At 37.7% G+C, this 25717-nt stretch overlaps 1 long non-coding RNA gene across 2 annotated transcripts in view; it reads left to right on the top strand.

The window, feature by feature from the left end:
- LOC147572690 (uncharacterized) overlaps nucleotides 1-25717 on the top strand; it is a 471113-nt gene that overhangs the window by 165804 nt on the left and 279592 nt on the right. For both annotated transcript variants that reach the window (XR_015245842.1, XR_015245843.1), the window contains exon 3: nucleotides 6532-6678. This is a non-coding gene — a long non-coding RNA (uncharacterized LOC147572690). The remainder of the gene's footprint in view (nucleotides 1-6531; nucleotides 6679-25717) is intronic.

Here is a 25717-nt window from a genome sequence, read left to right as displayed (position 1 = left end):
GAGGGAGAGGGATGAATCTTTATTAATGTCTGTAAGCCAGTAGTGGCAATCTCAACCTCTTTGTCAATGGTAAATCAGGAATGAGCATATGATACAATACTGGTTTATGAGAACTTGTTTTTTTCTAATCCCATCTGATAAATCATGCCTTTTGATTGGATGATTTAATCCACTTACATTTAATGTTGTTAATATGATTGTTGATATATCTGCCATTTTACCTTTTTTCTGTTTTATTTTACCCCTCTTTGTTTCTCCTTTACTGTATTCTTTTTGTAGTAAGGGAATATTTTCTAGTAATACATTTTAAAACCTAAAATAATTTTTAAAATAATATTTTATTAAAAATTATTTTTAAAATATTATTTTAAAAATTATTTTCTTTATGGTTATTCTAGAACTTGCAATATACTTTTTTTTTAATACGAAATTTATTGTCAAATTGGTTTCCATACAACACCCAGTGCTCATCCCAACAGGTTCCCGTCTCAATATACTCTTACCTTACCAAAATTACTTTAGATTTATACTGATTTTAATTTCAATGAAACATAGAAATTTGGCTTTTATAAAGCTCCATTTTTCCTATCATTTTGTGCTATTATTGTTACACATATTATACCTACATAAGTTACAAATCCAAAAATATATTCCTATAATTATTACTTAATGTAATCTTATATCTATTTTTTTTTAATTTTTTTTCAACGTTTATTTATTTTTGAGACAGAGAGAGACAGAGCATGAACAGCGGAGGGGCAGAGAGAGAGGGAGACACAGAATCTGAAACGGGCTCTAGGCTCTGAGCTGTCAGCACAGAGCCCGACGCAGGGCTCAAACTCACGGATCATGAGATCATGACCTGAGCCGAAGTCCGACACTTAACTGACTGAGCCACCCAGGTGTCCCGTTATATCTATTTTTAAAAGCTGAAGAGAACAAGTATATATTCATAGACTTTGTTATATTAATCTTCTTTACCATCTCTGGCTTTCTCCATTTATTTTTGTGGATTCAAGTTACCATTTGGTGTTATTTTCTCACTCAGTATGGTTTTTTTCTATTTAACACCCTTTATGTAGTTATTTTCAAATATTATATTTCTATATGTTTTAGGTTACAGAATACAACTGTGTATACATTGTATCATACAGTTAATTTTTAAATCAGTTAAGATTAGAAATAAGAAGAAATATGCCATTATACTTTCTTTTATAGTTGCCTACATAATTATCTCTACCATAGCTTTTTGTTTTTTCACACGGATTTGAATTACTACCTGACAGCATTTGATTTCAGACTGTGAACTTCTTTTTTTTTTAAGAATTTATTTTCAAATTTTAAGTAATCTCTACACCCAATATGGGCTCAGACTCACAACCCCAAGATCAAGAGCCCCATACTCTTTCGACTGAGCCAGCCAGGTGCCCCAGCCTGTGAACTTCTTTATAGCATTTCTAGTAAGTCAGGTTTGCTAGCAAATTGCTGAAATTCTCTCAGATTTTTTTTCCTTTAATCTCAGAATATCTTTCATTTTTTAAAGATAGTTTTGCTCCATTTAATATTTTTGGCGGAGGATTTTTTTTTTTACTTTCAGCAATTTAAATATGTCATCCCTCTGCCTTCCTGACCTCCATTGTTTCTAGTGAGATATCAGCTATCATTGTTGTTCTCTTCTACATTATGCGTTGTATTAATCTTACTATTTTCAGGATTTGCTTTTTATTCCTAGATTTCAACATTTTACTATGATGTGTCCAGGTGTGGATTTCTGTGTTTATACTACTCAGAGTTGATAGAGCTTCTTGGATGTGTAGAATGTATTTTTTTTTATCAAATTTGAGAAATTAAACATTTTTTGAGTCATTATTTCTTTGAGTATTTTTTCTGTCCATTTCTTTTTTTTTTTTTTTAAATTTTTTTTTTTTTTTTCAACGTTTATTTATTTTTGGGACAGAGAGAGACAGAGCATGAATGGGGGAGGGGCAGAGAGAGAGGGAGATACAGAATTGGAAACAGGCTCCAGGCTCTGAGCCATCAGCCCAGAGCCTGACGCGGGGCTCGAACTCACGGACCGCGAGATCGTGACCTGGCTGAAGTCGGACGCTTAACCGACTGCGCCACCCAGGCGCCCCTTTCTGTCCATTTCTATTTATCCTCTTCTGATATTCTCATTATACATATGTCAGTGTTCTTAATGGTGTCCCAGATTTGCCTGAGACTTTACTTTTCTTTATTCTTTTATCACTGTTACTCAAGTTATATGATCTCTGTTGATCTCTTTTTAAGTTTACTGATTGTTTCTTTGGGTGGCTCAAATTTACTGTTGATACCCTCTAGTAAATCTTTCGTTTTGCTTATCATACTTTTAAACTCAAGAATGTCTACTCGATCTGTTATAATTTCTTTTTTTTCCTCCGATGAGGTGTCATTATTTTATCTTTAAATAAAGACTTAAATCTTTATTTAAATCTTTAGAAATAGTTTCCTTTAGTGTTTGAAAATATTTATGATGGCAACTTTGAAGTCATCATCTGCTAGGTATACCATCTGGGACCCTTCAGGACAGTTTCTTTTACCTGCTTTTTTCCCCTATGTATGTATCATAATTTCCTGTTTCTTCCCCTCATAATTTAATTATAAGCTGGGCATTTTAAGTAACATAATGTAACGACTCTGGACTCTGATGCCCACTCCCCACCCCCAGGGGCTTGATCTTGTCATTGTTTGCTTGGGCATTTGTTTGTCTAGTGACTTAGCTGTCCTTACTCTTTGAAGTCTACTTCCCTCCACAGTGGGCAGCAACCTCTGATGTCCTGCTCAAAATTTTTTTCTTGTTTTTATCTTTTAGCCTGGCTAAAAGGATTGCCCATATTTCAGTATAAGCCATTTATTGGTCAAAAATTGTGCTTAAGCCTTCTTGGCCAGTTAGATTTTTACTTTTTTTTTTTTTAATTTTTTTTTTAATGCTTGTTTATTTTTGAGAGAGACAGAGACAGAATGTGAGGGGGGAGGGGCAGAAAGAAAGGGAGACAGAATCTGAAGCAGGCTCCAGGCTCTGAGCAAGCTGTCAGCGCAGTGCCTGACACGGGACTCTAACTCACAAACTGTGAGATCATGACCTGAGCCGAAGTGGGCCGCTTAACTGACTGAGCCACCCAGTCGCCCCAGATTTTTACTTTTTACCACTAGCTATATGTATGGCTTCAAAGTTGCTATAACCGTTCAGGGAGTTTACATTTTTGCCCCTACCTTCATCTACAGACTAGTAGCTTAGATTTTTCCTCTCCCTTTACTCCCAAAGGGCATGGCCTTGGGTGTGCACATAGTCTTCCACACTGTTGGAGATGTATATGATTTTATTTGTAGGCCTGGTTTCCTAGGAGTTGCCTCTGGGTCACAGTAGCTTATTGTTCAGTCAGTGTTTGGTTGGAGGTTATATTTATGCCCTTAGTACCAGTGAGATGTCTGCCTGTTGTTGGTTGATTTGTGAGCAGCTTGGGGGAATGTTTTTAAGTCTGCCTCATGTCCTGCTTTGATTGTTTCTGGGTGGGTGCAGCCTAGTACATGTGCACAATCTTTCTGAAGCCCAGAGTTGACTATAATCCTAAGAGGGCTCTTCTTGTTTGTTTATGTCTATGGTTTGTCCTGTTAGATTTCTGATTTTTCTGCTATTTTGCTTATTTATACTATTAAGAAGATATAATGTCCATTCATTTCCTCTCCATTGGTATCCCTTGTTTTTTACAGTGCCCTGAGTCATGACATTTTCCATACAGTATTACAAATAGTGTCAGTTTCCTCAGGCAGAGCTGTGGAGTTTTGTCCCGATAATATACCTCTCCCCACTGAGTAGAGTTTCCTCACTGATGAACCAGAGCTGGAGGTGCCCCTTGTCCTTTTGAAGTGATACCCCTCTTCTACAAGCAGCAACTGGAGGGAGATTATAGTCCCTGGTCTTATCTGCTTGCTCCTCCTGGGGCAACAACTCTTCTAAAGGCACATTGGTTCAAGGATAGTGGAGTCCCCCAATTTTTGGCCTGCTGTGCCTGGAGTAGAGATTCTACTCAGTGTGTGGGGGCTGTGGGAGGGGGAAGGGAGCCCTAGCCCTCTTGGACCCATATGCCTGGAACAGAGCTTTTGCCACATGAGATTGAGGGGGATGAGAAATATAGCAGCCTGCCTCTCTCTTAGGATAGAACTTCTATAACATAGAGAGAGCTGAGGGGTAGGGACAGCAATAGAGTGAGTCCCGGCTTAAATGCTATAGTCTGTTGCTGTTTTTAGTAAGATGTAATGGATTTTTTTTTAAGGAATATTTCTCCATTTGCTGGATGCCCTTGGAACAATTTGCAGAGATTTTAAATGATTACTGTTATTTACTTATATTTTTAATAATTTTACCTAGTTACATGCTTTTGTTGTTGTTGTTGGGGAGAGTTTGCTGTGCCCCTCATGCTATCATTCTGGAAGTTGGCCCTGGTCTTTTTTTTTTTAATTGAATAAATGTGCTTTTTAACCCTTTGTAATTTATAGTAACATCCATGGGTGACTTCTCTCTGCCTCTTTTGAGTGGCAGTTTTGTTTATTTATGCAAGGTAATCTGTGTTATCTAGGAAAAAAAAACAAACTGATAAAATGTGTACCAGTTTAAAAGTGATGGAATAGCAGTGAAGAAATATTCAATTTCTTAGACCTGTGAATTTCTGTAGACTCAGATATTTGAATTAGTGCTTTCCTCTGTAGCCCTTGGCAAATCACATAACCTATTGGGTGCCTCATTCATTCAAGTGGGGATGATAATCCTAAACTACTCACAATATAATTACGAAAACAGACTAATTTGGGAGTTGATGTAAGGTCGAAAATGTAAGGTTGAAAAATGGTGGAATCCAGTCAGATGGAGTTAGGTTCAAAACCTGGACTCTTATCACTTACTGTAAGAATTACATTAAGTTACTAATCCTTTTGAGGCTTCAGTTTGCTTATATGTAAAATGAGAGTAATAAAAGCTATCTCAATCAGTTATTTGGTATTAAATTGAAATAATTGATACAAGTGCCTAGTACATTGTTTTCCACAGAGTAAAATAAAGGTTGTGACTTATTACTATTTTTGTTATTGTTCGGTACTACTACTACTACTACTACTAAAAGCTATTTAGGTAATTAATCATACAAATACCCCAATTCTATTAATTAGGATGCTTTAGTTGCAAGTAACAGAAAAATCAGCTCAAAAGTTTCTTTCTTACAAGAAGTCTAGAGGGAGAGGAGTTTCAGGGTTGGTTAAGTTAATGACTCAAAGGTGTCATCAGGGAGCCAGATTTATTCACTTTCAGGTCTGCCATCCTCAGAGTTTTCCTTATGGTCTTGGGTTGATTCTTTTCAAGATGGAAGATGGCAGCTACAATTCTAGGCATAATCAAATGCAGGTTGCAGTGTTCATAGGCTAAAAAAAGAATGTCTTTGTCTTTGGTTCCCTTTTAAGAATACTGTCAGTGCTCCCAAAAAGTCCCTAAGAGGTTTCCCCTCAGTTCTCATAAGCCAGAATTGTGTCACATGCTCATTCCTAATTTGTCATGGACAGAGGGGTTAAGATTATCACTGTTGGTTTACAGAGACAAATAAAGGTTCACCCCTCTCTTTCAGAGCTGGAGAGAGGCTCAGTGTCTCTGAAAGCAGATGGCATTCTAATTACTAAACACAATTGGGTGTCTATGGGCAAGGGAGAAGGGGAGAAGGGATTTGGGTAGATAGTCAGTAGTACCTACTACATCTGTGCTAGGGATTAGGGTTTTTATAGATGAATAAGATACTTTATCTTCAAGGAAGTTATAGTGTATTAATACTATGACTATGATTGTCCATGATAAGGAGGACATTGCCCAGTCAATGTCTTTAAAGCCATGGGTTTATAAGAAAATGAAACATGAGCTAAACTTGTTGACCTTCATACAAACTCATCTCATTCCCTTCATTTTGACCGAGACGTTCTGTGTAGCCAGCATTGCAGATTTAATCAATCAAACTAGCTAAAAACAATAAAGGGAAATTTGAAAAGTATCCCCCAACGATGGGACGATATCACCAATACCTGGAAAAGTTGTTTTATCTTATCTGTAAAGAAACTAATTCATGTTGACTTGAAGAATTATCAGTTGATATTCTAGACTGTTTTGAAGGTAACACTCAGAGTTTTGTCTTAGTAGCCCAGATATTCTGAATTTCTACCCACAGAGGAATACATTGTCAGGTAGGTATTTTAGACTTTTGCAGAAAAGAATGATGGAGATACAGTTTTATTGTAAATGAATACCTAAGAAAAAAGTCTATTCTTGGCTAGAGTTGAGGGTAGAAAATACAATTGAAAGTGGTTTTAATTTTAGGATCTCATACTTGGGAGTAGAGTGGAGGGAGAAGTACCAATGTCTATATTTATCAAGTATATATTATTTGTTCTATTTCCTATGTTTGTTCATTCAAAAAATTATACACCTAAGTGTTTAATATATGTTGTATGTTTTTGTAGGAAATGATGAACCCACAAAGGAAAAACTCCCAAGGATCTTAATAGAACATATTGCCTAATACAAAACAGCAAATGATAAGGACTTCTGCAGAAGGAAAGCAATCAAACAAAACAAAGAAGGGAAGAAACAAAGAAAGATAATGACAGGTACAAACATAATAATGGTATATATAGCACACTGACAAGATTTCAAGAGAAAGAACATACTCAAAGTACAACAAACAAAATAAAAACAAAAATGCTAATGATTTTGAATAATAATGGCAAATGCATGCATAGGGGTTATGTGCCAGGAACTGCTCTAAACACTATACATATGTTAACTCATTTAAATTTATAAAGCCCATTAGCCTCATTTAAAATGATTATCCCCATATCACTGAGAGGAAACAGAAGCAGGGAAATAATTTGGTCAAGTTTGCATATCCAGGAAGTACAGGAGCTGGGAGAATAGTCCTGGCAATCTGGCTCCAGAGTCCGTGTTGTACATGGTGACTTATAATTGTGTATAAGGTAACTTCCCAGACAAGACACAGAATTTGACCTAATCAGGAAAATATAAAGAAAATATAGTAAGACTTCAGAGAAATGTTGTTTCTCTGAAGACTTCAGAGAATCTTGTTTCTAGCTAGAGGGATAAAATAAACCTTTCTGGGAGAGAAACCTTTGGAATATATGGAAGATTTAGGCAGGGACAGCTGCTCGGGAAGAACAAGACTGTTGGAACAGCATGAGCTTTTAGGAGAATGAAGGCTTTTCCAGTTTAGTTGGAAGATAGTTGGGCATAGAAGACTAACAGAAGGTAACAGTGGAAAAGAATGCTAAGCTGTTAGAGCTGGCAGATGCCTTAACCATCCTTTAATCTAGCTCCTTAATTTACTGGCCAAGAAAATGAAACCCAGAGAGAGAAGGTGACTGGAGCATGAAGCCAGTGGGGCTGAGACTGGCATATCCAGCACTGGAGCTCTGTTCTTTTGACTCCGTGGCCAGGGGTCTTCATTTCCATCAAATTGTAGGGGCGCCTGGGTGGCGCAGTCGGTTAAGCGTCCGACTTCAGCCAGGTCACGATCTCACGGTCTGTGAGTTCGAGCCCCGCGTCAGGCTCTGGGCTGATGGCTCGGAGCCTGGAGCCTGTTTCCAATTCTGTGTCTCCCTCTCTCTCTGCCCCTCCCCCGTTCATGCTCTGTCTCTCTCTGTCCCAAAAATAAATAAACATTGAAAAAAAAAAAAATTGTATCATCAGCTCATGGAGAGACTTTATTTTTAAGGAACAGGAAACTACTAAGAATTTTGAGCAGAAAAGGAAAGCCTGAATTTGAATCCCCCTGCTCCTTAACCTGTCAGTTGTATGACTTGGCAGGATTTCACTTGACCTCTTTAAATTCAGTCTGTTCAGGGGCGCCTGGGTGGTGCAGTCGGTTAAGCGTCCGACTTCAGCCAGGTCACGATCTCGTGGTCCGTGAGTTCGAGCCCCGCGTCAGGCTCTGGGCTGATGGCTCGGAGCCTGGAGCCTGTTTCCGATTCTGTGTCTCCCTCTCTCTCTGCCCCTCCCCCGTTCATGCTCTGTCTCTCTCTGTCCCAAAAATAAATAAACGTTGAAAAAAAAAATTTTAAAAATAAATAAATAAATAAATTCAGTCTGTTCATCTGTAAAATGAGGATAATAAAATGCCTGTGTCATAGGGATGCTATGAGAAGTGGATGAGGTGCTTTACACATAGTAGATGTGAAGTAAATTATGAAATCAAATTTTCTTCTCCCTCCTTCCCCCTTTATTTTTTTCTTTTTCTTTTTTGTAAACTTTCTTTCCTTCTCCTTCTCCCTCTTACTTTTTATTCCTTTATCAAATACAAGGCTGGGGAAAGGCAGACATTCACCCACCCTGCACTCACCTGCAGTGTGTTCCTGCCCAGGACCTGTATCTCTTGGCCTGAAGGTTGCCTTGGGAAGGATGCTCTGCCCAACTGCATGACAGGTCACAGCACCAGAATGCCTACAACCTCCCAGGGCAGCCCTCAAAGGAATTTGGTGTATAAATTCCTCAGCTCCTTCTTGACACACTGGCAAGATTCCTCTGAGGTACCTGCTCCATATTGTCACCCTGGGTAACAGAATCACAGAATTGATCTCCAGTCCCCTCCAGAAAAAAACATCCTTTGTTGGCTGCCTTCCCTTCCATGTCTCATTTCTCCACTCCCCTTTCAACCTTTCAGCTAAACTACTGGCACGTGAGTCTTTATCTCCTTTTGAGGGATTCCACACGAAAATGGTGTGGGATCATAAATGATGGAACTGGGTCCTCAATTGGGGAGGAAGGCAGATAGAAGCATAGATTGAGGGACTAGTATAGGGAAGGCAAAAGGTTGTCTTACAGAGTTAGAACTAACAGTCTACTGATTGCCAAGCTAGCTCCCTTACCTTTGTCATCCTGCCCTCTCATGTTTCTTGACATTCCAGGCCTGAGAACATAATCCCAGAAGTGTCATTATAGTATCTACTGGGAAAATCCTGAATAGCCTGGCTTTTGGGCTGACCTTTCCTTTCCAAAGCTGATAATCTCTTTGCTTCTTGATAGTAGAATGAGGAGGAGGAAGCCACCAGTGCTAACAAGCACCATGATTCTGGGAACAAGGGTATTCCCAAAACACAGACACCAATAACTGTCATTTTCAGAATTACTGTGGGTGGTGCTGGTGATGAAGGCAGACAAGAGTAGTTGCCTCCTTATCTAGAGGACAGTGGGTTTTCTGGAACTATGGAGATGGGCCTGGGCCAGGAAGAGACTTTTCTCTGAGAATGCATGAGTTTTGCCAACAAAAAAACAGAGATCCCTTACAGCTTAGCCTTGCTCTTACACCCAGGAGAGTGCTGCCTCGAATAGTTCATCTTTGGCTCCCTGCCTAGTGTCTCCAATTTCATGCATCCATTTTCTAATTAGAACTTCTTTGTGCTACAAGGCAGAATCTCAGAGGTGGTGCTGTATACCAGGTGGACAGGAGGAAAGAATACCTTTAGCAGACTCCCATAAAAAGATCTTTTAAAACTCTAGAGCAGTGGGCAAATGCAACCAACCGATGTTCAGAAAGACCTCCTAATGTTCCAAAGAAACAGACATTCAAGTTTCAAGGGGTGGTTGAAGCCAGATTTTCTGATGATTATCACTAATACAGTCTTTGTGACCAGATGACTGGTATAAAATGAAACCCCTTTTATACAGTAAACACCTAGACTACATGAATAACGTGAGAAATAGTTTTCTAACACTTTGAGGTTTGGAATGTAATTTTTGTGTTTGAAATTAAAAAAAAAAATTTTAAGTGTATTTATTTACTTAGAGAGCAAACACAAGCAGGGGAGGAGCAGAGAGGATAGACAGAATCCCAAGCAGGCTCTGTGCCATCAGACACAGTCTGATGTGGGGCTGAAACTCACGAACCATGAGATCATGACCTGAGCTGAGATCAGGAGTTGGACACGTAACCGACTTTGCCACCAGCGTGCCCCAAGTGTGTTTGAAATTTAAAATGAGAGTATTAATATGGGCAAATTGAAGGTAGATGGTTTTCTACAAATCAACTGGTTGGAAACAATTGTTAAAATTAGGATATTGGTAAAAATGGATATTTCCAATCTCTGTAGCTTTTCACCCAGTGATGCTTACCATTTTATTACAAAAATCATTTGTTTACAAAAGGGGATAGCAGTAATCATGTATTTGAGGATTTAGGGTGAATGGTATAATAAAGTCTATGAAACTAAAAAAAAAAAGATCTAGAAAATATTTCTCGTTTCTTTATTTCTTAGTCTAATTTCAAAGCAACATTCTAAACCACGATGCTCTTTCAAAAATATTTGACAAAAAAAAGAAAAGAAAACCAGACATTCATCTGTTCTTTTTGAAAAGTTTTACTTTTCTTTATCAAGAATGATTTGTAGATAAAAAGAATGATTTGTGACAGTACCTTCTGTTAAAAAAATTTAGGAGGGGCGCCTGGGTGGCGCAGTCGGTTGAGCGTCCGACTTCAGCCAGGTCACGATCTCGCGGTCCGTGAGTTCGAGCCCCGCATCAGGCTCTGGGCTGATGGCTCAGAGCCTGGAGCCTGTTTCCGATTCTGTGTCTCTCTCTCTCTTTGCCTCTCGCCTGTTCATGCTCTGTCTCTCTCTGTCCCAAAAATAAATAAACGTTGAAAAAAAATTAAAAAAATAAAATAAAATAAAGTCACTGGTTAATATTTTTAGGAATTATAAAATAATATTTCTCTAAATAAATTACCCAAAATGAATCAGTAAGTATTTAGAGTGCCTACCCAGTTGCTCATTTGCCATCAATTTTTAAGCAATCTTATTTTAAGCTTTTAAAAACATGCTTTAAAAGTTACTTTGCCCACTTTCTATGATATTTAACTATGTTTTCTTAAATTTTTTTTTCAACGTTTATTTATTTATTTTTTTTGGGACAGAGAGAGACAGAGCATGAACGGGGGAGGGACAGAGAGAGAGGGAGACACAGAATCGGAAACAGGCTCCAGGCTCTGAGCTGTCAGCCCAGAACCTGACGCGGGGCTCGAACTCACGGACCACGAGATCGTGACCTGGCTGAAGTCGGACGCTTAACCGACTGCGCCACCCAGGCGCCCCTAACCAGTGACTTTAAAGTAATTTTATAAGATTTGAAAAGTAGAAATACTAAAATATAAATGAACATTTTTAAACAAGTGCAACAAAAATGATGCCTAAACCACTTTCTGAAGAAAATACTTAAAACGAATTGTAGCATAAAATAATTATAAAATGGTCTCATGATACACAGAAATTACATGTGTATAAAATTATACAATAATAATATATAATGTTCTATAAATAATATATAAAATAATATATATTATTAACATAATATAGTAATCAATATAATATTAATAATCTACATTATATATAGTTGACAAGCAGTGATGGGAAACATTTTTGTTTTCAGCCAATTTATGATTTTAACCAAACTGTTTTAGAACAATTCACATAGATGGAGAAATTTTTTTAAAAATTTTTTTAACATTTATTTTCAAGAGACTCAGAGAGACAGACTGTGAATGGGGGAGGGGCAGAGAGAGAGAGAGGGAGACACAGAATCAGAAGCAGGCTCCAGGCTCTGAGCCGTCAGCGCAGAGCCCAAGATGTCAGTGCAGAGCTGTCAGTGCAGATTCCACCAACCATGAGATCATGACCTGAGCTGAAGTTGGACGCCTAACCAATTGAGCCACCCAGGCGTCCCCAATTTTTTTTTTTTAATTTACATCCAAGTTAGTTAGCATATAGTGCAACAATGATTTCAGGAGTAGATTCCTTAATGCCCCTTACCCATTGCGCCCATCCCCCCCTCCCACAACCCCTCCAGTAACCCTCAGTTTGTTCTCCATATTTAAGAGTCTTTTAGGTTTTGTCCCCCTCCCTGTTTTTATATTATTTTTGTTTCCCTTCCCTTATGTTCATCTGTTTTGTGTTTTAAAGTCCTCATATGAGTGAAGTCATGATATTTGTCTTTCTCTGACTGGCTAATTTTGCTTAGCATAATACCCTCCAGTTCTATCCACATAGTTGCAAATGGCAAGATTTCATTCTTTTTGATTGCCGAGTAATATTCCATTGTGTGTGTGTGTGTGTGTGTGTGTGTGTGTGTGTGTGTGTCCACATATTCTTTATCCATTCATCCATTGGTGGACATTTGGGTTCTACCCATACTTTGGCTATTGTTGATAGTGCTGCTATAAACATTGGAGGGCATGTGCCGCTTTGAAACAGCATGCCTATATCCCTTGGATAAATACCTAGTAGTGCAATTGGTGGGTTGTAGGGTAGTTCTATTCTTAATTTTTTGAGGCACCTCCTTACTGTTTTCCAGAGTGGCTGCAGCAGTTTGCATTCCCACCAGCAGTGCCAAAGAGATCCTCTGTCTCTGCATCCTCACCAACATCTGTTGTTGCCTCAATTGTTAATGTTAGCCATTCTGACTGGTGTGAGGTGGTATCTCATTATGGTTTTAATTTGTATTTCCCTGATGATGAGTGATGATGAGCATTTTTTCATGTGTCGGCCATCTGGATGTCTTCTTTGGAGAAGTGTCTATTCATGTCTTTTGCCCATTTCTTCACTGGATTATTTGTTTTTTGGGTGTGGAGTAGATGGAGAAATTTTAATCATAAAATCTATGCGGGACAGTCACTCATTTTACCAGAAGTTGGTACAAGATCAGGTGAACTTTCATGTGCATGCTTTCCAAATGACAGTAAAATCTAGGAATAAAGAACTTAAGGGGCACCCTTAAGATTCTGCTTCAGATTCTGTGTCTCCTCTCTCTGCCCCTCCCCAGCTCACACTCTGTCTCTGTCTCTCAAAAATGAATAAACGTTTTTAAAAAAAAAGAACTGAGGGTGATGACTGACTGGTGGATGGGAGTCCTCACTCTCTTATCTGATGTACCATGCCTTTGGATGTCCCTGTGTTTTAGGGTAGCATATACAGTATCGTAGTATGTGATTACTTGGCTATTGGGCAGAAAGGGCCTGAGATATGGGTGTTAATGTGGTGGAAAGATGTTCTTCAAAGGGAAGCTCTTCAACATGACAGACAATGCAAAGGGCAACCCTCTTACATGGTTCAGTACAAAAGCTCTTGGTATTATAGTTTGGAGGAGAGTAGTAAGGTCAGTCATAATAAAGCACTCTAGTGAACAAAATAGGGTCTGTACAAACTGCAGAACAGAACTGGGTGTGTCATAAACACTATCATATGATTTGTATCCTAGATTCCCTTGGTGGAGACAGAAGTGCAAAGATACTTACTTTAAAGAGACAGAGACCTGAGGCATTTTTATAGATCATTATGATATTAGTTTCCCCAGGCTCGATAACACCAAAACTAGGAAAGGACACCCGGTCAAATTCTTTGCAAATTCTGAGTCATAAAAAACTTGTGACTAGTACTGTACATTTCATATTACTAACTTAGAGCCCAAGGGAGGTTTTATATGACTGGTTCTTGGCCAAAAGATCAGAGACTGTCCTTTCATCTGTCAGTGTTAACTGAAAAGGCAGTAGATTTTTTATAAGCAAAGGTAACGGGCTGAGCATGTGTATTTCCTGAAGGGTGCATTTGACATTTGAAAGTGAAACTCAGTATTAGAAGCCTAGATATATCCACTGAAAAGCAATCTGTGAGCTGTGAAACTGCAAAACAATTTTGTGGATCATGCAGTGAAGTTATTTCTTGGTCTGGTCTCCTTCAATAATGCTACGCGATTGACAAAATTGCATTATTTGGGTGTTTTCTTTCTATTTTCTATTCGTTTAAATGCTAATGATTAAGGTTTCCATAAAATAAAACTTGTGCTGATAAGATTGGAATCATCATAAGCTTTTAAAATTTACTACTTTTTTCTACTTAAAATATTTATGAGGGTAATGAGTGCTTTATGTAGTTGTCAAGCAAATACAGGTGAATAAAATATGGTTTCCTTTGCTGATCCTCCCTGGAAAAGTGGATAATATTATCAGTTTACTACGTATCCTTCCACACCTTTCTTGAATATATTGATTTGCAAAAATGGTGAAACATTCTTCTCATCCCTGTGTGCTCTCCTTTTTGCAGTGTGACTTTGTAGCTCCTTCCATGAAGTAGTGTCTGTTTCTCTGTGCTTTGCATTTGGGCTTGGCAGGGTGAATTCCTTTGGTTGTTGGGATGTGACAAATGTGACATTGAGATAGCAAACATGATGAAAAGCTCTTGTCATTGGGGCTTGTCCTAAGCACCATGTGAATTTTATCACATCTATCATTATTCCTAGAGTCCATTGAAATTAGGAAACAAAAGTAGTACATAAATAAAGGATTTCTGAAGTCTTTGGTTTAAAGAGATAGGTTTTGTTTTTTTTTTTTAATTTTTTTTTTCAACGTTTATTTATTTTTGGGACAGAGAGAGACAGAGCATGAACGGGCAAGGGGCAGAGAGAGAGGGAGACACAGAATCGGAAACAGGCTCCAGGCTCTGAGCCATCAGCCCAGAGCCCGACGCGGGGCTCGAACTCACGGACCGCGAGATCGTGACCTGGCTGAAGTCGGACGCTTAACCGACTGCGCCACCCAGGCGCCCCAAAGAGATAGGTTTTTTATCAAGCAGTGTATGACCTTGGGATTTATATGTAATACAATTTATTAATCTTCTATCTATGCGTGTATAAATATATGCTTTATTTTAAAAAGGGCAAGCATATGAGAATACATGACCCCTTTTTTGGAAAAGCCTTTGAATAAAGCAGAAAAGACAAAGGCGTTATAGCTGCATCTTCAGTTCAGCCAGTGCTTGTCTCCTTGAAAATTCCTGATTGTTCCATGTTTGCTTGGTCTTCCTACCCTGTAGGGATCTTGTAGGAGAGTGATCTGATAAATTAGTTTACACCAACATGACAGGAGTTTATCGGTTATCCTTTTGATGTGGGTATTTGCCTTTTTGAAGAAACCTAGAGAGAGAGAGATCAATCAGAGCTTACTCCAAAAGCTTGAATTGGAAATGGAATTCTAGGCCAGAAATATTTGAGGAAGTCCACACACAGCCTCTTCTACCTCATTCAGCCTACTTCTAATACCTTCTCAGATAAAACACTAGTGTTTCTTACCCCAGGGTTCAATAGTATGTAATTGGAGATAGAATGTTTTTCCATTTTATCAACAGAGGTGATAAAGGATTAGAAAGAATTGCAGTAGTATGTTTATGAATAGAATCAGGATACTGATCAGTGATGTAGTCAGAAGAATTTTTCTCGTAAGTGGCAAGGGAGGGAAAAGGCCAATATGTGATTCAGCTAAAACTGTGTACAAACATCTTAGTATATTAAAGCATTAGAATCAATCATGTCATTTTTCAAGATGTATGAAAAATTACAATAGTATCTACCCATCAGTAACAACACTCACACACCAGTTACCTCATTGCAAAGAATCTTTAGCATGTCCACCTATTATACGTGTATAAACAGTTATGGACCGATAGTGTTAAGATAGACATGATAGAGATTAGGTAGACAAATAGGCAGATAGGTAGATAGAGAGAGACATGGATAGAGATCTAAATTTGTCTTATGAGAAATCTTTGTATATAACTCGGTTCAGTATAGAATCGTTTTCTGCTTTTATCTGTTGTCTTCCTGTTATGCCTGGCTCATAGTGTTCTCCCATATGCCCACCTTGCTGTCATTCTTGGTGAATTCACTATGTACATAGGAAGACCATATAACACCCTGGCCTCTCAAGTTCTTGGTCTTTTCCACTCCAGTGACCTTTATGTATATTCCACATAAGCCACATACTCCAGTGATCACACACTGGATCTTGACATCATTCACCCATACTCTCCTTTAAAATCTTAAATTCAGATACTCTAATCCCATGTCATAGACTCTCATCTTCTCGTCCTCCAATTCTATCACTTGATTACTTTTACTGTCTATTCTCATACCTCAACAGGATCACCAGTCTCTTGATCCCTCCTAATCCCCAAGCAATCAGCCCCTCCCTGTCCTTTTCCTTTTCCATGTAGCTTAAACTACATAATACATCACTTTTATTAATATTATTTAATAATTAATTGGATCAACACCTTTGGCTGTTGACCCTCCATTCTACTAGTTTGATAAGACCTAAACTATTCATCATATATGTCAATCCAACTGTTTTCTCTCTCTTTTTATGTCCAGCCTACTGAGCTAAATTGGTGTCATGATAAAAACATGGTGCTAAATCTTAACTGCTAAACAACCAAGTATTTCATCAGTTCTAGCTCCCATTTCTAATAATGATTATTGAAGAGCTTATCCGCTGTCCTCAAACCTCTTACCTGTCCTATCTCTTACATTGTCCCACAGGCTCAACACGTTACCTCTCTCCCCTTCTACTATGCCAAAAAAGTAAAAATCTATAGGTAGGAACTGCCCATCTTCATGCAATGCCATCTGCAAGCTTACCTGCATCTGCGCTGTATCTTTGCCTTCTCCCTTTGGATTCCAGGGAGGTAACCTGCTTCTTTTTGCGTAACCAGCATTTCCACCCATGTTTCCCCTCCGATTCCACTCCTGGATCTTCAGGGAACTTGTACCATCAACTTTCTTTTTGTCTTTATCTTCAAATTTTCCTTGTCTCCATGTTGTTTGCGGCTAGTATGCTTTTTCTTTATGGTTAGTGCTTTTAGTAACCTCATTAATTCTTTCTTTACTCCAAAGTCATGAATATATCTGGAGTTGATTTTTTTCTGTGCAGGGTGAAGAAGTAGGGTCAAGTTTCACATTTTTCCTATAGACATTTAATTGTCCCAACACTATTTATTTTTAAAAAATATGTTTTCCCGCACTGGGTATAAATCAAGTGTCCATCTATGTATCTATTCCCCTGTAATTCTTCACTGCCTTGTTAGCTCTCTGATACCATCAAGGAGATTTACTTTTTGAGGCAGTAGGACAAGTCCAGTTTTCTGGTTGTCCTCAATGTTGTAGGATTTTTTATAGAGCTCTTTTCAAATTTGCTACTTTAAAAAAATGTAATCCCTAGTCCCTGCTGAAATCTCCATATTATCTTTTATCTCCCTGAAAATAACAAGCAGATTTATTCTAAAATTGTATCTGATAACCATAGTATTTGGAGCTCTTATGGGTCTATTTCTGTATCTGTTGTTTGTGCTGGTTTTCACCTATGTTACCTTGTCTCCCCATGTGTATGACTTTTACTATCTGATAGATTTTGCATTTGAAAAATTTCATTATTTGAAACAGTTTTTGAGGACTAGGATAATCTCATCATTCTCCAGAGAAATTTTCTTCCTTCAGACCCTATATAATTTACAACCTGGCTCCACTGAAATCCAGTGTCAGGCATTGATCTGGTCTGAATCTGGGCTGCATGCTCTGTAAGGACAGGTCTACCTCTGCCTCACCCATACTCCCAGAGTACACTTTCAAATCAGGGATTTTACAGGCACTAGTCTCTTTGTGAGCCCTGGACTCTTAGTTAGACTTGAAAATCTGTGCTCTTTTCAGAGAAATAACATCCCTCCACAACACAACCTTTGAAAGAAAGAGAAGGAGAGAGAGAGAGAGAGAGAGAGAGGGAGAAAATGAAAGAAAGAAAGGAAAGAAAAGAAAAAAAAAGAAAAGGAAAGAAAAGAAAAGAGAAGAGATGAGACGAGACGAAAAGAAAAGAAAAGAAAAGAAAGATAGATAAAGAAAAGAAAATCTAATTATAGAAATACCAAAGGGGGAGCCTGGGTGGCTCAGTCGGTTGAGCATCTGACTTCGGCTCAGGTCATGATCTTGCAGTTGACGAGTTCAAGCCTCATGTCAGGCTCTGTGCTGACAGCTCAGAGCCTGGAGCCTGCTTCAGATCCTGTGTCTCCCTCTCTATCTGCCCCTCCCCAACTCATGCTCTGTCTCTCTCTGTCTCAAAAATAAATATAAACATTAAAAGAAAAAGAAATACCAAATATAAGTAGATAAAAGCAATAGTGCTCTGTTGAAATTAGACAGTAGAGCCTCAACATGGAATTACATCTCCTAGTCTTGGCTTCTCTGATGGTTTCTAAATTACCTCCAATGAATTTATCTTTTCTGGAACATCTTTCAAAAACCATGGAATTTTAGAAAGAAACGTATCTATTTTTATAAAGCTAGGTTGGCTCAAGAAGAGGCTTAAGCAATGTACATAAGCCCCTTGTATCTAATTAACTTTATTTACATATATAGTCACAGGCTGTATCTTTCTTTAAACTCAGGCTTTTGTGAGTAAACTTTGAGCCAACAGCAATAAAACTAGAGGGTGCAGTTGGCTCAGTATAAACCAGTGGTAGTCAAATGACCCCAAACCTCCTGTTTCATTATAGATGGATAAAATATTTCAATTACTTAACTCATTCATTTATGAAATACTTCAGGAGTACTTATAATGCTCTAGACTTTAAAGATGCTATAATTTTAAAAAGCAATGTATTTTCTATCTTCTAGTCCTCTGCTTAAATTATGTAGGAAGGCTGTTTTTGTATTATGCTTTAATATTATGCACAGACACCAACTCTTGGTAAGTCTATGTTTTTATCCCTTCAATAACACCTATCCTGAAATCTCTCCCATTTCCACCTTTTATCTATATTCTTTATTCACCTGTCTTCTCAGTAATACCACTTCCTTTAAAACCTCCTTAGGTAGAAGCACTGATTCTCTTGTAGCTCCTTCTCTTGAGCCTGGGAGGCTGGGTCTGCTTTCTTTGCTCACCTTTAAATTCTTCCTGATTATGCCCTTAGCTCAACAGCCTGTACACCACTGAAAGTCATGCCATTTAACTCTGCAATAATCTTTTCTCACGAGAGTCATGTGGCTGAAGTTTCATACCCTATGTGATTTAACTAACATATTATTAATTGCAATTGAATTTTCCCCCTTTTGTCACTCTCTTTGTAGTCATTTGTCCAACTGAAGGCTACTCCCCATACCTGATGCATAATTTAATAACTGGGACACAGTTGGTCTTCAACATCCCATTCTATTCTTTATGCTGATGGTTTATCTAACATCCTCATAGTAACTTTATCTTTCTTCTCCAATTATCTCATCCTCTCTACTCAGCAACACACTTATATGGATATGCCTTGGACTGGGTCAGCACCTGGAAGAGTGTGACCTTTCAAGTCTTGTGCTCTGAAATTTCCCTTTTGACCACAACCTCTTATCCTTCTATATATCTCTCCCTCATTCTCAGTAAAGCTCATCATTAAAATAAATTTGAATTCTAGCTCCCTTGATCTGATTTATTAGATCTATTTCCCCATGTCCCTAATTGTCTTCACTTTCCTTCCAAGTACATCATCTCTGTATCTCATACAGCTTTTCTTATCTCCCCATTTTGCTGCTAACTGAAAACATTGAGCTTGAGACTTAGTGTTGTGATTATTCTGGCTCTGATTTAGGTCTGCTGTAACCTCCTGGAGAAAAAGTGTATGATTCATTTCATGACAGATGTATCATCCCTAATCTGAGTCTACCTCGCTGAACAGTTCTTTATTCTTCCCAAGTAGCTTCTGTTCCTGTTCCTCACAGAAAACACACCAAACTTTTCCACTCTGCTCAGAGCCTCAGCAGGTGACCCAGGTTCCTGCTTCATTGAAAAAAGAAACACTATTGGGTAAAAATGTTCTTATACTATACCCATATTTTCACTTACTGTTTCCCCTTATTGAAGTGGAGGAGATACTTCTGAATTGCTAGGTGAATTCTTCCACCTAAATTGTTGGTCCCATTCCCTCTTGCATCCTTAGGAATTGTGTCTCATCAGTTCACTCCATTCTTTGCATCTCCATTTCCCTCCCTACCCCCCCTTCTCTCTCTCCCTCCCTCCATACGTTCCAAACACTCAACCCACAGATATGTTTATTATTTCCCCTTTCTGAAAACTCTACACCATCCCTTAACCACCATTTATTTTCTTTCCTACCCGGTTTATTGATATAGGACTTACTTGCCATCTCTACGTTTTTACCTTTCATGCATTATTACTCACTGAAATTTGACTTCTGCCCCTTCTGATCTGACCTTCTCAAAGGTCACTGGTGAAAAAATCCTATTTCCCAAATCCAGTGGCTTCTTTGCCATTCTCATTCTTTGAATCTGGCTATGGTATTTAACATTATTGACCACTTCTTCTTTCTTGAAAGTCTTCCTCCTTCAATTTCAAGATAGATTCTGTTTCTTCTTCTTCTCTTCCTCTCTACTACTCTTTTGACTCCTCTTCTGTCTCTTACTATTTATCAGAATTCCATGTTCTGTTCTCTTCTTGCCCTTCGCTCTAACTTGGAGTGTTTCCAACAGTTCTGTCTTCAGCTCTAACCTGTATGCCCTAAAACATGTCTTTTACCCTTACCCTAAACTTCCCTTGAACTAGAGATTCACATTTATAACTGATTCCTAGAAATTTCTTCCATTGTCTTCCTCCTGCAGATTACCTCAGTTCTAATTTAGAATTTATTTAATCTCTTCTCTACATGTCACCACCCCAGAGAAACCTAAAATGCCCTGTTCTTCTTGCATTGTCTTTCCTTATTACTAATCCCCTTATTTCCTCCATTATCTGAGTTGAAAATTCTGGAATCATCCAGACTTCTCCTCTTCCTTCACCCTGTTAAATCAACTGGTCAGGTCCTCTCAATTTTACCTCAAAAGCATCTTTCTACTTAACATTGCTCCCTATTTCCCCTCTGACCGTCCTCATCAAGGCATCCCTGACTCTTTCACAGACTTGTAGGTGGCCTCTGAGTCCTGGCTCTCTTCACCTGAGAACTCTCTACTCCTTTTCCCAACTTACACTTTTCCACAATACAACCCAAATGATGCTCAGTTACTATGTGCTGGAAGGAATGTTTAACTAAACAAGAAGTATTCCCTCCCACTTATAAATGAGTTACTAATGTGTAGGTGACACTTGCTTTTATTAGAATTATTACCTTTCAGAATATTTTTTAGACCTCTGGAATTAGTGGAGGATCCATTAACACTCTGATGTCTGCTTTTTCCAATCACTTAAAAAAGGAAAGAAATGCAAGAGAACCGTGCATACCACAAACCAGATGATCAAGAACTAACTCTTTTGAATTGTTTCTGTTGAAAGCTTTTAGAATCTTTGCTCTTCTCTTCCTGGTTTAGAGATTTTTAGACTTGTATCCTTGATCATGAAAACCTTAGAGAGGAAAGTATAAAGTGAATAGAAAAGATGAAAGTTAGTCAATTTTGCTACTTATTAGAAGTTCTGATAGAAACACATTGTTGAGAAGGGGGTGTAATAAATAAAGCAAAGGATTTCGGATTTTAAGTAGATGCTAATTATAAATAAATTATATAATATGTATTTGTATATGTTATATATTTTTTTCATTCACTATTAGTGTCAATGACTGAGAGTTGACAGTTGTAATTCTGAATTTTTTATTTTGATATATAGTCAGCATAGATAAAGCAAAGCACTGAAGTTGTAGTGCTGCCAAATTTTTCTAAAAGTTCATTTCCAATGTTAAAACACCCCCAAACAAAACTGTTTAACAATGCATGAATTAATTATGGAATCAGAATAAAATTTGATGCCTTTCACTTTGAATTTTCTGTTGAATCATGTAACAGTCAGCATGCTATAATATTGCCTTACCTTAGATTATAATAAAATTGAAGAAAAGAACATAGTGAAAAGAGGGTTCTATTTTCAATGAGATTTAACAACTATGCCTGAAACTGACTGTGTCAACTTGGTTATATTCATCAATGTGTGTGTGTATTATAAAGTATGGATATCTCAAGTTAGTGAAAGTGATTTAAAATGACTTTTAAAATACAAATAAGTATTTTCACGATTCTTTGAAATTTTGAACTGGTTTTGTTAGGATTATAATGTAGATAACTGATGTCTTCTCTAAAATATATGTTTGACATTCTTCAGCCTAGGAATAAATAATTTCTGGACAGGCCAGAAGCTGCTACCAGCATGCTGAGCTCAAAAATCAGCTCATTTAGTTTCTCTTGTATGAAAAATTAAATGTCATGATGAAAACATGGTGTGGTATTGACCTTAGCAAAGGCTTGAAAATATTGTCCCTGTGGTAAAATTAAACAAACTTCTTATGTTTCAAGTGGGTTTCAGAATGTGCATTAACCAGTTTTAAGATTCAGTGACTAAAACTGTTATTAGTTTATGTCTACCAGTGTCATCATTAGTCATTGAGTATTTGGATATGTCAATGAAGAACTAGTAGAGCAGCTGTAAAATATTCGTAAAACCACATGTGGCAATACCAGTATGTAACACAAAGCTTTTTTATGATTTCATGTTTTGTATGATTCTCCTAATTATTCATAGCAGACTGAACCAGTATAAATGCCAGGTCATTTTCTAACTGTGTAAGCTTGTTTTTAACTAGGTAGTGGATCAGTTGTGATTTTTATGGGTTATATTTCATTACAAATGAGATAGAAGGTACCTTAGAAAATAACCAGACATATAAAAATTTCATGGGATTCATTGAAGACAAAAATGTCTAAAGATACTTCACACTCAATTTTTCTGAGGGTCATATAACAATATTTGAGTTTTGAAGTTAATACAACTTCACTGGCTCAGAACCTTCTGAAGTTAGCCCAAATTTAAAAATACTGGTTGGTGCATTAATATTTGGAATAGAATTGAAAACTTGATTTAGAGTTTCGTAAAAGTAATATCATGTACAAACATATGTAATATCACATATGTTTATAATATGTTTCTACTGAGAGAGGGTGGTGACTGCCTTTTGACCCAACTGTGATATTAGGCTGGCACTGGTAAGTAGCTTGAGCCAGAGAATATACAATGAAGTCATATTTTTATGGGCTGATATAATTATTTTAGGGCATCTTTAAGACTTTTAATTAAACTTCTGAAAATTTCTTCATATACTCCTAAGAAGTAAGAGTTAAGGATAGGTCAAAGTATATAACTAATTAGAAAAGAATGCACTCTCTCTTGGCCATTGTGAAATGAACATATCATTTCCCTTCATAAAGGGATTTAAGTTTACTTTTGTGGGTTTCATAAGAATCCTTGCAGATCATTACCTTCCTTCCCCAATCCTTTAAATCTATATACCTTCATCTTCAGTTAGGGAAAATTTATTTATTAAAACTGAAATGGGGAGTAAGAAATTTAGTCACAACAAATGAGTCTTTGCATGGAGAAAAATCTGGAGGGAAATTCACCATTAATTTTTAGGCTAGTCAAGTCATAACTCTTTTAACCCATGGGAATTCCATTATTACTCTTTAGAAGTTTTTACCCAGTCCAATGCCGTGCCTTCATTGAGCATTGGTAGTCTGGGTTTTCTTCTTCCTAAATGCCACTCTACTTTTAGTCTTTCTAAATGAACTATTGGCTATATATCCTTACCTGAAAGCATAATTTTTCCTTTTCTTTCTGAAATGTTGAGCAGGTAACAAGTGAGACAGTAAAGTGTTTGTTATTCAATCTTCATGAACTGGAAGTAGAGATTTTCCCCCTATGTCCTCAAGGTGATCCACACTAAAAGTGGTGCTTCCAGTCCTTAGGGTTTCAGAGCTGAAAGACCAACCTAGGATTTCAGAGCACCCCTGAGATCAAGAGGAGGTAAACTTCTGCTCCCTCCAATGGAATTTCTAACCACAGTGTTTCTAAATAATGCAAAAATAGTTTGAGTTGAAATTAAAATATAAGTGCTCATGGTTATTTATCTAAATGACTGAATTGCATAAGCCTAATGTTTGAATTACCCCCAGATGAAAGTTAGATTGTTTATTGTTGTGTATCTTAGGAAAGTTTTGAATCAAAGAATTTGGAATTCTTAAAGAACACCAAAAGTTGAATCCTTTTGAGAGATTTTCTTAATAGTTGGTAAAAACTAGTTTCTCTCTTAAATTGAAGAATGTTTTCCTACTGCTTCAAGGGCTTTGTATATGCTGATCTGTTGTAGAATGCTCTTTCCTGTCCGTTGCCCAGTTAACTTTTCTGATACTGCAGATTCAGCTTACACACTCCTACTTTGAGGATGCCAACCCATGACCCTTTAGCCTAAGTCTGGATTCTTGTTATGTGCTCTCATAGATCTTTGCAGATATTGTTCAAGGCACTTAACAAAGGCAATGCTTACCCATTTTTTTTTTGTACATGTGATTAGTTTTTAGTGTGCCTTCTCCACTAAACTCTAAGCTCTATTGGTTTTGCTAACTACAAGTGCCTAGCAGAGTGTTTTGTATGTATTGTAGATATTCAATGTATATTTGTGACTAAAATATTAGAATAAGTATGGGAATGGAATACTTTCCCCCAGGAATTAATCTGTTTTCCTGATTGTAAACTATGAATTTCTAATGGCTGTTTTTCTACAGATCTCTCTATAATCCAGTATGGATTTGTTCTAATCTATGAAGACCATATTTCATGTGTATGTAGTGACCTAATCACTGTCAAGTTCAGAATAGCTTAAATACCATTTTAACCTTTTAATCCCCATATAGCTTTCTATACAGCAAACTACCATCAATATCCTTTTTAATGTTGGCTTCTCTTGCGTGACAGTCTGCACTGAAATACTCTATTTCTGGTAACCCTTACCTCTAATCATGTTAAAGGCTATCTTAGGTTGGAAATCTCAGATCTCAGTAAGAGACTGAAGAAAATAAGAGAGAGAGGGGACTGAGTCAAGAAAGAGTACCATTTCAGGCAAAGTGCCCTACAGAGTAGCTTCAGTATGATCCTAAAGGAAACTACAGGTTATGAGTTATGTAAGAGAGCTGGGCTTTCATATTCAGGCACTACTCAGTCATTAGCTAACAACGGTGGGGGGGGGGGGAGGGATACACTTTCTAAGACTTCTTTGGCTTCCTACCCTTTTAGGAAAAACAGCTCTGGTAGCTAGGAGAGTACCTGCGGGGAGTCTTAGGTGGGAGCACTAGAAGAAAAAGCACACAGAAGTTGGTAAGGATACACAGAAACATGAGAAAAGATTAGAGGGGATCTGGGAAGAGTACCAGCGGTATCTGCTATAGGGGCTCAACCTGAAACCTCATCTCTATCAATATAGATGACCATTTCTGTGCTCAATTTGTATTCTATAATTTTGGATCCAGCTACCATGTATTCACAAAAGACATGTAAATCTACTTAATCATCCTGAACATTACTGATTCTAATACAGTTCTTTAAGTATAAGCTGGAGGTGCCTAGCAGGTGATCCGCACAAGTGAGAAATGTAAAAAATAATGATAAGTCAGAAAAGACCCAGCATCAAAAACAGTGAACTACATTAAGTGGCCCTACTATGCCTGTTGCCTCACCCTGTCCACCTCATTAGATACCCACGAAGCTATCAAGCAATTTGGCCTCTGAGGAAACTGTTTGGATCTTGAGAAAGAGAGGCCAAAAAATTCAGGAGTATTTGGTGGGCCTGTGCCTGATTTATTGAGTTAGCCCATTAGAATTTTATATTTGTCAAGGAGAAAAGAACACAGACATAAGTATGGCATTTGACAAACAATACAAAATAGTCCCAAAGCCTAGGAAATAGAGACCTTAGAGGAATCTTGTAGGAAAATGTCAAGTGTCAGGGTGCATGTAAG

The sequence above is a fragment of the Puma concolor genome, chromosome E4 (assembly GCF_028749965.1).
Source record: "Puma concolor isolate L17-30 chromosome E4, mPumCon1.1.hap2, whole genome shotgun sequence".
NCBI lineage: Eukaryota > Metazoa > Chordata > Mammalia > Carnivora > Felidae > Puma > Puma concolor.
This window is presented reverse-complemented; position numbering and strand designations above follow the sequence as displayed.